General features: G+C 47.5%; 1 protein-coding gene across 3 annotated transcripts in view; it reads right to left on the reverse strand.

Moving 5' to 3' along the window:
* Positions 1 to 7,387, reverse strand: part of BCAS3 (BCAS3 microtubule associated cell migration factor) — a 1,118,574-nt gene extending 1,111,187 nt beyond the window's left edge. For 2 of the 3 annotated variants that reach the window (XM_066575105.1, XM_066575107.1), the window contains exon 1: positions 7,283 to 7,387. The gene's annotated coding sequence lies outside the window, so the exon portion shown is untranslated. The remainder of the gene's footprint in view (positions 1 to 7,282) is intronic. The other variant, XM_066575106.1, reaches the window with a different exon arrangement.
* Positions 7,388 to 11,135: the final 3,748 nt, after the last annotated feature.

The raw sequence follows: 11,135 nt of genomic DNA on the forward strand, positions 1-11,135 counted from the left end.
AATCCTGCACTGAGCAGGGGGTTGGACCCGATGACCCTGGAGGTCCCTTCCAACTCTATGATTCTAAATACTGTAATATGAAATTACGAATAATATTTTGTGCCACTTAATCCTTCCCATCTCTTATGACAGTTGTAGTCCTAAAGTAAGTTGTACTATACAGAAAGTGCTTATTTCCACCTAAAAAGCCAGCTGTGATGGGAGTAAAGTAATCCTTACCCCAAGTTATACAACGGAGCAAGGAGATTAGTGTCTGTTTTGGAGCTCATTTATCCATCCTTGTGACTACAGAATTGACATTAAATGGGTTGTCCCATCTCAACATGTCATGGGACTTGCGAGTATTTCCCCCATCACCTCACCGGCTGTTATGCAAACAGCGTAGTATACTGTGGTATGCTATTTCCGTAACTCCCATTTACATCAATGGGAATTACAGAAACAGTGTAAGGCTGCCACCTCCGCAGGTTCTGTAATACCCAGCAAAATGGTCAGGAAACAGCCACAAGTGTCCCGAAGTACGGGTTAGCTTCCTAGGTTAGTTTTGCTTCAGATAATGCAGTTAACCCTTGCACTCACTGCGGTTTTTTTTTCTTAGCACACGTCACTTGGCTGCAAAAAGACACGGCTCTTATGATTGGGATTATTGTACCACAAGCGGGGACACTGTTGTTTTGATTATACCACGATAGGGGTTTGGGGGCATGGTACATTACATTAGATATGTATTTAGATTTGTTGAGAAATATTTTTATTTATCTCCTAGGATTTTTTTTTTTAGTCTGGAGTCAAGAATCAACAATTCAGCAGCTATCCTTCCATTCATGGACCTACCTCAGGAACTGAAAGTGAATGCATATGAGCCATCAGCCTATCTGGCCAATGTAATGGACAACATCTTCGCAGAGATCAGTAAAACACACCATTTTTCATGAAATCATAAACATGTTACAATTTAGATTCTACGCGTACCTCGAGTGACACTTTATACCACCTGATGTCTAACCAGACTCACCATCAAATAATAAAGCACAATATCAGCAATAACAACGTGGTCATAGAAAACACTACTCTGGAAAAAAAACATTCAACAATGCTATGAAGTGTGGAGATCTGCAAGCGAATCCAGTACAGAAATCTAAAAGCAGGTGACGGATATCCAGGCCAAATACTCAACATGATATTTATAAAGTGTTGGCAGGCCTGAGCTTTATAGAAGCCAAAGACTGACTGCTATTGGCCTGAACCTATTTTAGCTTAAATTTAGCAACAAAAATACACACTGCAGAAAAAGGAAAACAAAATGAAAAAAAAAAAATTTTTTTTTAAAAGCCAAGAATCTAGAAGGAGTTGTCGTTTTGCTACAAAATTCGGCATGAAGTTACATCTCAGGGTTGATGCACATGGGTGGAAATTCCGCCGCACATTTTCCCGCAGAACTTCCGCCCGTGCCTGCAGCCATAAGATTGCATTAGTTTATGCAATCCTATGCAGACAGACGCGATTTGACCACGTAAAACTTGCGCAGTAAACAAATCGCGGCGTGTCCTATTTCTGCGCAAGCCTCACAAAGGGAGGATGAGGAAAGAAAGAAGAGGGAGGATAGGAGTAGATTTCGCTTTCTCTTCCCCATCCTTTTCTTCTCTTTCTCTACTGGATGAGAAAGAAGAAGGAAAAACAAGCATGGTGGCTCAGTCATTAGCACAGTTACGTTGCAGTGTTGGGGTCCTGAGTTCAAATCATTTCAAGAGCAACATCTGCATGGACTTTGTACGTTTTGTGTTTCTCTGTCTTCTTCTTCAGAGAAGGAAGACCAAGCATAGTGGCTAAGTTGTGAGAACTGCCGCCTTGGGTGGGGTTTATGTTCTCTTTATCTTTATTATTCCTTCCTAGGTGTGGTGGCTCAGTTGTTAGTACTGCCGTCCTGCAGTGCCCGAGATCGGCCCCCTGCACACAGGGGCGGAAATTCCGCAGAATTTCCGCCCGTGCTCGCCTGCATAGGATTGCATTACAAAACGCAATCCTATGCACACAGCCGCGACTTTTCCACGTGAAAACACACGTGGAAAACAAATCGCGGTATGTTCTATTTCTGTGCAGGTCTCACAAAGGCCCGCACAGAAATGTAAGTAGTGACGGGCCAGCTCCGCTCTGCGCCTGTGCGAGAATTCTTGCAGCGGGATCCGACCCGGACGTCTGCAGGCGGCCATCGAGGTTTACAATCTGACCAATGGCAACATCTGGATGTGGTTTTTATGTTTCCTTTGTATTTACTCTTCTCCTCTGTAGCAGACCTGGCAAGTGTAATGGCTCAGTAGTTAGCACTGCTGCTTTGCAGTGCTGGAGATATAGGTTCAAATCTGACCAAAGGCAACAAGTGAATGAGCTTTGTACATTTTTTGTTTTTGTTCTGGTTATTGTTCCCCCTCCTCTGCAACAGAGCAGACAAGTGTGGTGGCTCAGGGATTAGTTCTGAGTCCTGGCAGTGCTGGAGTTGTAGGTTCAAATCTGACCATGGGCAACATCTGGGTGGAATTTTCTAAAGTCCATGCAGATGTTCTCCTTGGTAGGATTTGAACCTAGGATCCCAGTACTAAAAAGCAACATTGCTAACAACTGAGCCACATTCATAGAAAAACACACACCTACCCAGCTACTTCTCCATGCCAGAAAATAATAATTTCATAAATAAAAGCCCATTTTTGCAAAGAAATTGGGTCGAGATAACCCAATCCAAGTTTTGCAAAAAATTTCCAATTTTATCGCCAGGCCAATCATGACGAGTGACACTAGTTAAGAGGTTTAAAAGAGAAACTTTTGGCTTGATATAACTGCTAGAACACAAAGACCATCGCCTGCTCATTCTTCCCAAAGAAAACCTAGACTTAGGGCTCCTTTGCACTGGCAATAGCGATATCTCTGCGAGAAAATCGCAATGTTAAAATCGCATCGCAGCAAAATCGCAAGCTTTTGCGATGCGAGAATCAGTTTTGCCATTGCACTGTATGGGTGATAGAAAAATGCAAAACGCTGAAACAATCCTCCTGCTGCGATTTTTAATCCTCGCATCGCAGCTTACCTTTAAACATCACTACTGGAAAGGTTGTCATAGAACAACGTGTGGGACTTTCCTGCGAGAGCTCGCACTCTCACATCGCACTGAAAATGTGTGATTACCTCGCCAGTGGAAAGGAGCCCTTAGTGTAGGAACAGTGAGCATGCCAAGTACACCTCTGCAACCAATTTTTATGTATTGCTCCAATGCATCTACAATTAATAATGAAGCACCTTTGGAAACCGTCTTAAAATAAAAAAATCTCATACTGTGTATAGAGCTCCGACACAAATCTATGTGTCACCATTATTACAAATAACTTTTAAGCTGCCTTCACACAGGCAGTAAACACTGTGGAATTTCCAATATCGGAATCGCAGGGGTAATTCCACAGCATTCATAGTACAAGCCATGTTGAGGAGGCTTCATTGTCTCACATTGTGTGGAAATTTTCTGCGACAAAGCTGGAGCATTTTCAGAAAAAGTTTACAGATTCTAAATACGCGGCATGTCTACTTATACTAAGAAATGATGCTGCAGAATTCAACCCATGAAATACAAGGGTACCTCCATACGGTACTGTTGTATTTAGTCTCCACCAGAAGGATGGGTGGGGACCTAGTGAATGACAGTATCCTCCTAGTTCACGCCCCAACCTGCTGATTGGCTAGGGTGTGGTTTTACCATGGCTTAAGGGTTAGGGTTAGAATTAGGGTTACGGTCTGGGTTACAGGACTACCAGCCGGCGGAAGAGACAGAGGCAGCTTCAGCATGTAGCACCATAATCTGCCACCGCAGCACAACCGACTGAGCCGAAGCTGCAGCAGCTCTCACTGTCATATGTGACAGCATGCCATGGCTTCTGTCCCACACAATCCCTGCATGCAGTCATGCTGACACGGCCACAGCGTCAGTGCCGCTGCACGAGGACCAGAGGTAGCGATGCTACGAGGACAGTAACTGTGGATGCAGATGGGTTGCCTAGCGGGGAAAGTGAGAGCAGTGGCATACAAGGAAGACTCACAGCTCCGGCGTCTCTGTCAGAAGCGCGGTTCCCAGGACATCGCCCATTGCTTACAGTTACAGACTCCAGCAGCCAATCACAACCTGTGGGTGTCACCTGGCTGTCAAACTGGCTACACCTTCTCTCTTTCGGTGGAGACAAGATACAACAGTACTCCACCATGTGGGCCATAAACACTGTGGGTATTCTGCTGTAAATCTGCAGTAGTCAAATCCACTTTACTTGGGTGCGGATTTAGCTGAGTTTTTAATTGTGAATCAGCTGTGGAATTTAACCCTTCTATTTTAAGGGTTGAATTCCAAAACATCATTCTGCAGCAGAAATAAATTTTAAAAGTTGCGGATTTGTAGTAGGAAGCTTTCGCACTATATGAATATTACTGAAATCTTCTCCACATGGCCTGTACTGTAAACGTGGCAGAGATTCCACTGCAACTTCGCCAGCAGACATTCTGTAGCATTTACTGTCTGCGTGAAGGCAGCTCAAGGGTTAAATTCCACAGCTGATCCACAATTAAAAACGCCAGCAAATCCACACCTAAAATGCTGCAGTTTTGGCCACTGAGTATTTTTAATGAAATTGCAGGTACTCCGTTGCGGAATGTCCGCAGCATTCACGGCCCTTGTGAAGGTACCTTAAGGCTGAGCTCACAAGGGACCCAAGTTTGTGCTGCCACTGTTCTTGATCTAAGCTAGCTAACTCACTGAAACTTGGTTTACTTGTTGTGTAGAATTTGAGAGTGTTACAGGCAGGGCTCCCTAAGCACTGGTTTGGTGGCTGATAAGGCCCAGAGTGGCTGCTAAAAGCTGTCGCAACAAAATTGTCCCCAGGTTTAGGAACCTATAACTTATTAACAAACAGCTTAAATAGGCTGGAATTTGGCCAGTGAGCAGTACAAGTGTTACCAAGGCACTATTACACGGGCTTCTTATTGCTAGCATACTTACTGTTTCACCCCCCACTGATGTAATTTCCCCACGGATGTGAGCCGATTTTGAGTCACAAATACCTCACATTACTTCAGGGAAATAGTGAACCTTCAGCACGGCTGACAGCCGACACAGGAGGATCGCCAAGTGTTCCCCATTGCTTTCAATGGGAAACCTCACATTGCATGGCACTCAATGCTTTTGCTAGCCCTAATCTGAAGGAACACCCAAGGATAGGGCATGTCACAACTTTTTCCAGCACACCGTGATGTGGGAGGGGAAAAAAAAAGGATCATATTTGTGTGAGATTTCTGCGTCTCAGGAGAATGAGCTGTGATCTCCTCTATTTTAGCTGTACGACAGGAGCTGTGCAATCATCAGCAGCAATTGTGCTAGGAATATCTATGTCCCCCTCTAAGCAGTTTCTGTGGTAGGGTCTTAAACAGCAGAAATCCTTGATTTCTTAAGTCCCTGCCGTTAAAGCAGATGCCAGGCTGTCATCCTGACAGCTGAGCTCCCGCTCCCCTTGGCATGGGAGATGCAGCTACCATCAAAGGACGTATGGGCGGTAGTTAAGGGGTTCTGTCATACCACATCTTCTCCTCGCTGACCTTCTCCGGGCTCCTGCAGTCCCCTGGGTCACCTCACCGCAAGCCGTCTGATTCTTTGTCTTCCGGCGATGAAGCGTCCATTAACTGCAGTCTCCTTCCGGCAGGTCAGTGTAGGCTACATCGCTATTCATGCAGCGTTCACTGCCTAGCAGGAAGCGCTGGATGCTATGTTGGGCTAAGGCTGTCTGTCCACGGGCGGGTTTTCATTGCGTTCCCCGCGACGATAATCCAGCCGCAGGGAGCGCAGTGAAAGCTCTCCATAGCATTGCTATGGAGAGCGTCCCCCCCCCCTGTCCATGAGCAGAGAAGCATTGCGATTCTCCGCTCGCAGGCGGCAATACGTGGCATGCTGCGATTTGCCGCAATTCTTCGCGGTCAGTCTGTCAGATAGGCTGACAGCGGAGATCCATCTGCCGGCTCCTGCTCCCGCGGCCGAGATCCCGTGGACAGGCAGCCTAATGCAGAGACATGCGCGCTGACTCGTTGGGAGAATTCCTATACTAACGCTGCGAGACAGCACACAAGCGCAGTCTCGGCAATCATCCGGTGCTTCCCGCTTGGCAGTGAACACCACGCCACTAGCTTACACTTACCTGCCGGAAGAAAACTGCTGTATATATGGAAGAAGATGATCCGTCCGGCTTGTGGCGAGGTGACCCCAGGGACTGGAGGCGTCAGGAGAGGATCAGCGAGGAGAAGATGTGGGGAGAAGGCTACGGGGAGGAATAGGTAAGTATTGATTTTTATTTTTTTTTTTTTAAATGACAAAACCCATTTAAGCCATTTTCGGAAGCTGCTGTTGTGGTTTTCCATCTAGAAGGCAAACGAACCTGCAGGGGAGCGCGGCTGAAGTGAGCTGCTGATTGGCTACTGCAGTCATGTATCCTGGGGTCATGGTATCCCTGCAGCAGGAGGTGGAGAGCAGCGGTGCACTGGGCGCCGGCGGACCCGGTGAGGTCAACACACCCTTTAGGTTTTACCAGTGCGAAAACGTTTTATTTGCCCAAATAACCATTACTAAAACACTGAACGTCTCCCCATGAGGCCGCCTGCAGACGGGTGGGTCGGATCCGGCGGCGAGGATTCTCGCTGCGGGACCCAAGCGCCTGAAGGGACCAGCGCATACTCACCTGCGGCCACGGCTGCAGCTGTTTGATGTGCCGGCTTGCCGGGCAGCTGGCGGAAATAGAGCATTGTTTGTTAACGCAATCCTATGCAGGCTTTCAGCGGCGGAAATTCCGCGGGAAATCCCGCCACGGAATTTCCGCTCATGTGCAGGCGCCCTATCAGTCAGCCCCCACTAATTGGAAGGTACCGGTACACGGGGCAATTAATTGCTGGGAATAGCGCCTCCTCTCCCCAAAGAGGTACAACTACGGAACACCATCGGTCAGCGTAACAGAACCGGCAACAGCCGTACGGACAGCGATAGTGGCTCAGTATGGGACCTTCAACACAGTATCACCACCCCATAGTGACTCCTGTCACCCCAGCAACTTCTCGGCGGGCACATACATGGGCACCGCCTGCCACCCTCACACCACACAGGCAGAGGTGAGCCGCCAGCTCCAAGGACTGCTGGGCCTTACAGGTCAGCATGCAGTAACTGCTGGCGACCACATGAAGCAGGACAGCAGTGTAAACAGGCCCGCAGCGCACATACCGCTCACCGCTCGTCGGCCGCTTCCTTCGCTGCAGTCAGTCCGGCGGCAGCACACACAAATACAGCAACAAGGAAAGCGGAACCGCGGTGACCGACCAATCAGCGCTCAGCTCGCCCTCCAGCGCCGGAGTCCATCACAAACTGCGAGCCAATCAGAGACCAAGGGGCGTGCCCGCCGCTCTGATGACGTATGACTTGCCCGTGGTCCCCATGCTGCCTGTACACTGCCGGCGGCTGGGGGGTCGGAGGGGCCGCGCTGCTTCCGTCACTGTTGGGAGGACTACCCGGCCCCAGCGCGCTGCACGGGCTTGTGTTTACATGCGGTAGTCTCGCGAGAAGATATCTGCGGGGCAGTGCACGTGTTTACACGCATGGTACACAGTGCAGAGCAGGCTGTGTGCGGCCGGGGGCGCTGCTGCGGCGTCAGACAGGACTGCGGTGGTTACTCGGTTGTCTTGTGACTACTCCTGTTTGCACTGTTCTGACCCAGCCGTTAGTGCAGGCTACATGCAGCGCACACAGAGCGGAGTGCGTCTGTGGTCACGTTTGCTGTGTTGTAGGGCTCTCACACCGCCAATCGCGATTTTGCTCCTGCCATTCTTGATTGTTAGCGACGCTTCTTCCTGAGAGTGACCGCACATCGCTGCCGCCTGTGATCTTATCACGTTTTTATCGCACGGACGTCGATAGCACGTTCGCATGTTAAAATCGCATCGCGCGAAAATCGCAAGTTTGCTATGCAATAAAAAGGAGGCTCCATAGGGGATATGGCAGATAAAAAATACAACAAAAACGCTAAAAGATAGGACGTGCTGCGATTAGTTTATTTTTCACTCCACATCGCATGAGTGCAAACATCGCAAACAAGAATGAAACCACTGAAAATCTTTGGTTTCATAATTGTGCGTTTTCATTCTCACATCGCTCAAAAAACAGGCGATTTTCTCGCAAACGTGAAGGCGCCCTCACTGTGTGTTTGTGGAGTACAAACGCAGACAAGCGGCTGATGATGTCACCACCTACATAAAACACAATATTATGTCTGCAGTTGTGTATGTACTGCGTTTTTCACACACACCATTAACCCTTTCCAATCCAATTAGTATTCTGGTTTTCCTAGGGGGCTTACTCTTTTTCTGCCGTTATACAACAGCGCTCTACGCTGGCTAAAGCCAGTACTGCATGAGGTGAGACGTTGGATAGGCTCCAACAGCTGAGAGGCTGGCAATGTACAGTAAGAGAACACCGCCGGATGTCTTCCAACATCGCAGCTGTACAGCCTTAAATCATAATGTCTTCAGACGTCAGACAGTGGATTGGAAAGAGTTAATGTCATTGGGCGATTTATGACTGCGCACAAAATATACGCATGAGGCCTCTTTCAATCCCCGGCCACAAGAGGAGCTGAAGACACGGCTGGGCTTACAGCGCCTCCTAGGTGATGCATGTGGTTTTTTTCTGCAGCTAGGGCTTGGTTTAGGGCTTTGACAGTAGGATCTCCTACTGTCATTGTTGCATCTCATCATACGAACACCACGTTTTCATGCGATGCAACAGAGAGGAAGGCTCCATAGGGGGACATGGGCTACAAATCGCGGCTGTATAGAGCATGCCGCGGTTTTGTAGCCTCGCAATGTCGCAGATTACAAAACCGCTCGTGTCGAAGAACCCATAGGAAAGCATGGGCTCTACATACATGTGATTTGTAGGACTGTCGCATTGCGACAAAATCGCCCATGTAGATGCGGCCTAAAGCTCATGGTTTCCAATGGAAATTGCTAATGGTTCTTTCAGGCTACAAAATATCTCATGTGAAAGAACCCATTGGAAACCATGGGCCTCACATACATGCGTTCTGTAGTGAGACTTTGTAGCCCGTGTGAAAGAGGCCTAAGGCCAGTTTCCCACGTTCTACAAAATTGCACAATTTTGTGGCCATGCAACATTGCTACAAGATGCATGTATGTGAGGCCCATGGTTGCCAAAGGGTTCTTTCACATGAGAGATGTTTTGTAGCCTGAAAGAACCCATTGGAAACCATGGGCCTCACATACATGCATCTTGTAGCAATGTTGCATCGCTACAAAATTGTGCAATTTTGTAGCCGGTGTATAACTGGCCTCATACTTTCACAGCTCATTCACACAGGCATATATTCTGTATGTATGCAACAGGCTGCACATGAACTGTACATGGAGCCATTGACTTCAACAGCTGCGATTACTGAAGTAAGGAAAGCGTACTCGAAGTAGCCACCTTCTGCTAAGATTCATCCATGTGTGTCCATTCCTAGCAGGAGGCCACTTTGAGTATACTTTACTTACTTCAAAACGAAAAAAAGGTTGGGTTGGTTATTAAAAGGTGTCATATCTACAAGATTACTTGGTTTCTCTCACTGAGAACAATCACACTTTACTTACTTCAGTCATAGCGGTCCTGCGGGACGTAGAGGGGATAGAGTTGGTTAAGTCGTTAAAAAATTGAAAACTTTAATAAAGAGCATTTACCGTATATACTGGCGTATAAGACGACTTTTGAACCCCGAAAAATCTGCTCTGAAGTCGGGGGTCGTCTTATACGCCGGTAATACAAAAAAAAAGAAAGTGTCAAAAAAAAAAATCATTACTCACCTCCCCCGGTGTTCTGCGGCGCTGCTGCAGGCTGTCGCTCCCTCCTGGTCCCCGGCAGACAATTGCTTTCTGGACGCAGGGCTTGAAATCCCCGCCTCCAGAAAGCTAATACTGTGATTGGCTAACACACGCCGTTAGCCAATCACAGCCATTCAATTACATAATTGAATGGCTGTGATTGGCTGAAGGCACGTGTGTTTTCTGGAGGAGGGGATTTCAAGCCCTGCGTCCAGAAAGCAATGCTCTGCCGGGGACCAGGAGGGAGCGACATCCTGCAGCAGCGCCGCAGAACGCCGGGGGAGGTGAGTAATGATTTTTATTTTTTTTTGCTCTGCTGTATTCCCGGCGTATAAGGTGACAGTTGGGGGGTCGTCTTATACGCCCCGTCGCCTTATACACCGGTATATACGGTAATAAAAAAAATGTTTCCATTTAAAACTCACTACAACCAAACAGCCTGATTGCTCTAATGGATTCATATTAAAAAAGTAAAATAAATGCAAAAATATTGGCATTTTCACACGTAGTAACAGCTAGTGAACAAACTAATATAAGCCGAGGAGACACAGTCATTTTGTAGGAAAATGAAAAGATAACTTGCAATGTTTTATGATCTCACTCCCCTACAGATATTTGCCCATCAAGCTTTGGACTTTTCGGTGGCAAATTATAGGTACTATTGAGGGTTTGTGGCCGTTTGGTCCTTCTGGGTCACCAATGGCCAACTAAAGTTTTGATGCATATTGCAGTTTTGTCACAGATCATGGCAAAACCCCCATGATAAAACTGCTTTGTATAATGAACCCTGACAGAAATGTGCAGAACCTACATGGATAAAAGTGAAAGTGTGAACTTCTGTTTAACATTATGGGGTGTTGTGCCTGTATTAGTTTAAACTTTAGAGTTTCAGCAAGAGAAGAACTGGCAGGAGACAGACATGATAATCTATGAGGGACGGTATCACGTGTACGGGCTTTACGGGTCCAACAGTCACCAACCTGCCCCTATGGCACCCAGGGACAGACTGCAAGGTCGACCTATTTCCAGCTCCCTGGAACCAAGATGGAGCTCAAATCGCACCCTGCATGGCCTAACACACCTCACTACTACCACTGACGGCTTCCAACAGTTAGATCACCCACCTAAGTTTCCACCAACCGACACGCCGTAAACACACTTTGGGGTTATTGATCACTTAAAGCAGTGTTACCCAACTCCAGTCC

This window comes from Eleutherodactylus coqui, chromosome 1 (assembly GCF_035609145.1).
Source record: "Eleutherodactylus coqui strain aEleCoq1 chromosome 1, aEleCoq1.hap1, whole genome shotgun sequence".
NCBI lineage: Eukaryota > Metazoa > Chordata > Amphibia > Anura > Eleutherodactylidae > Eleutherodactylus > Eleutherodactylus coqui.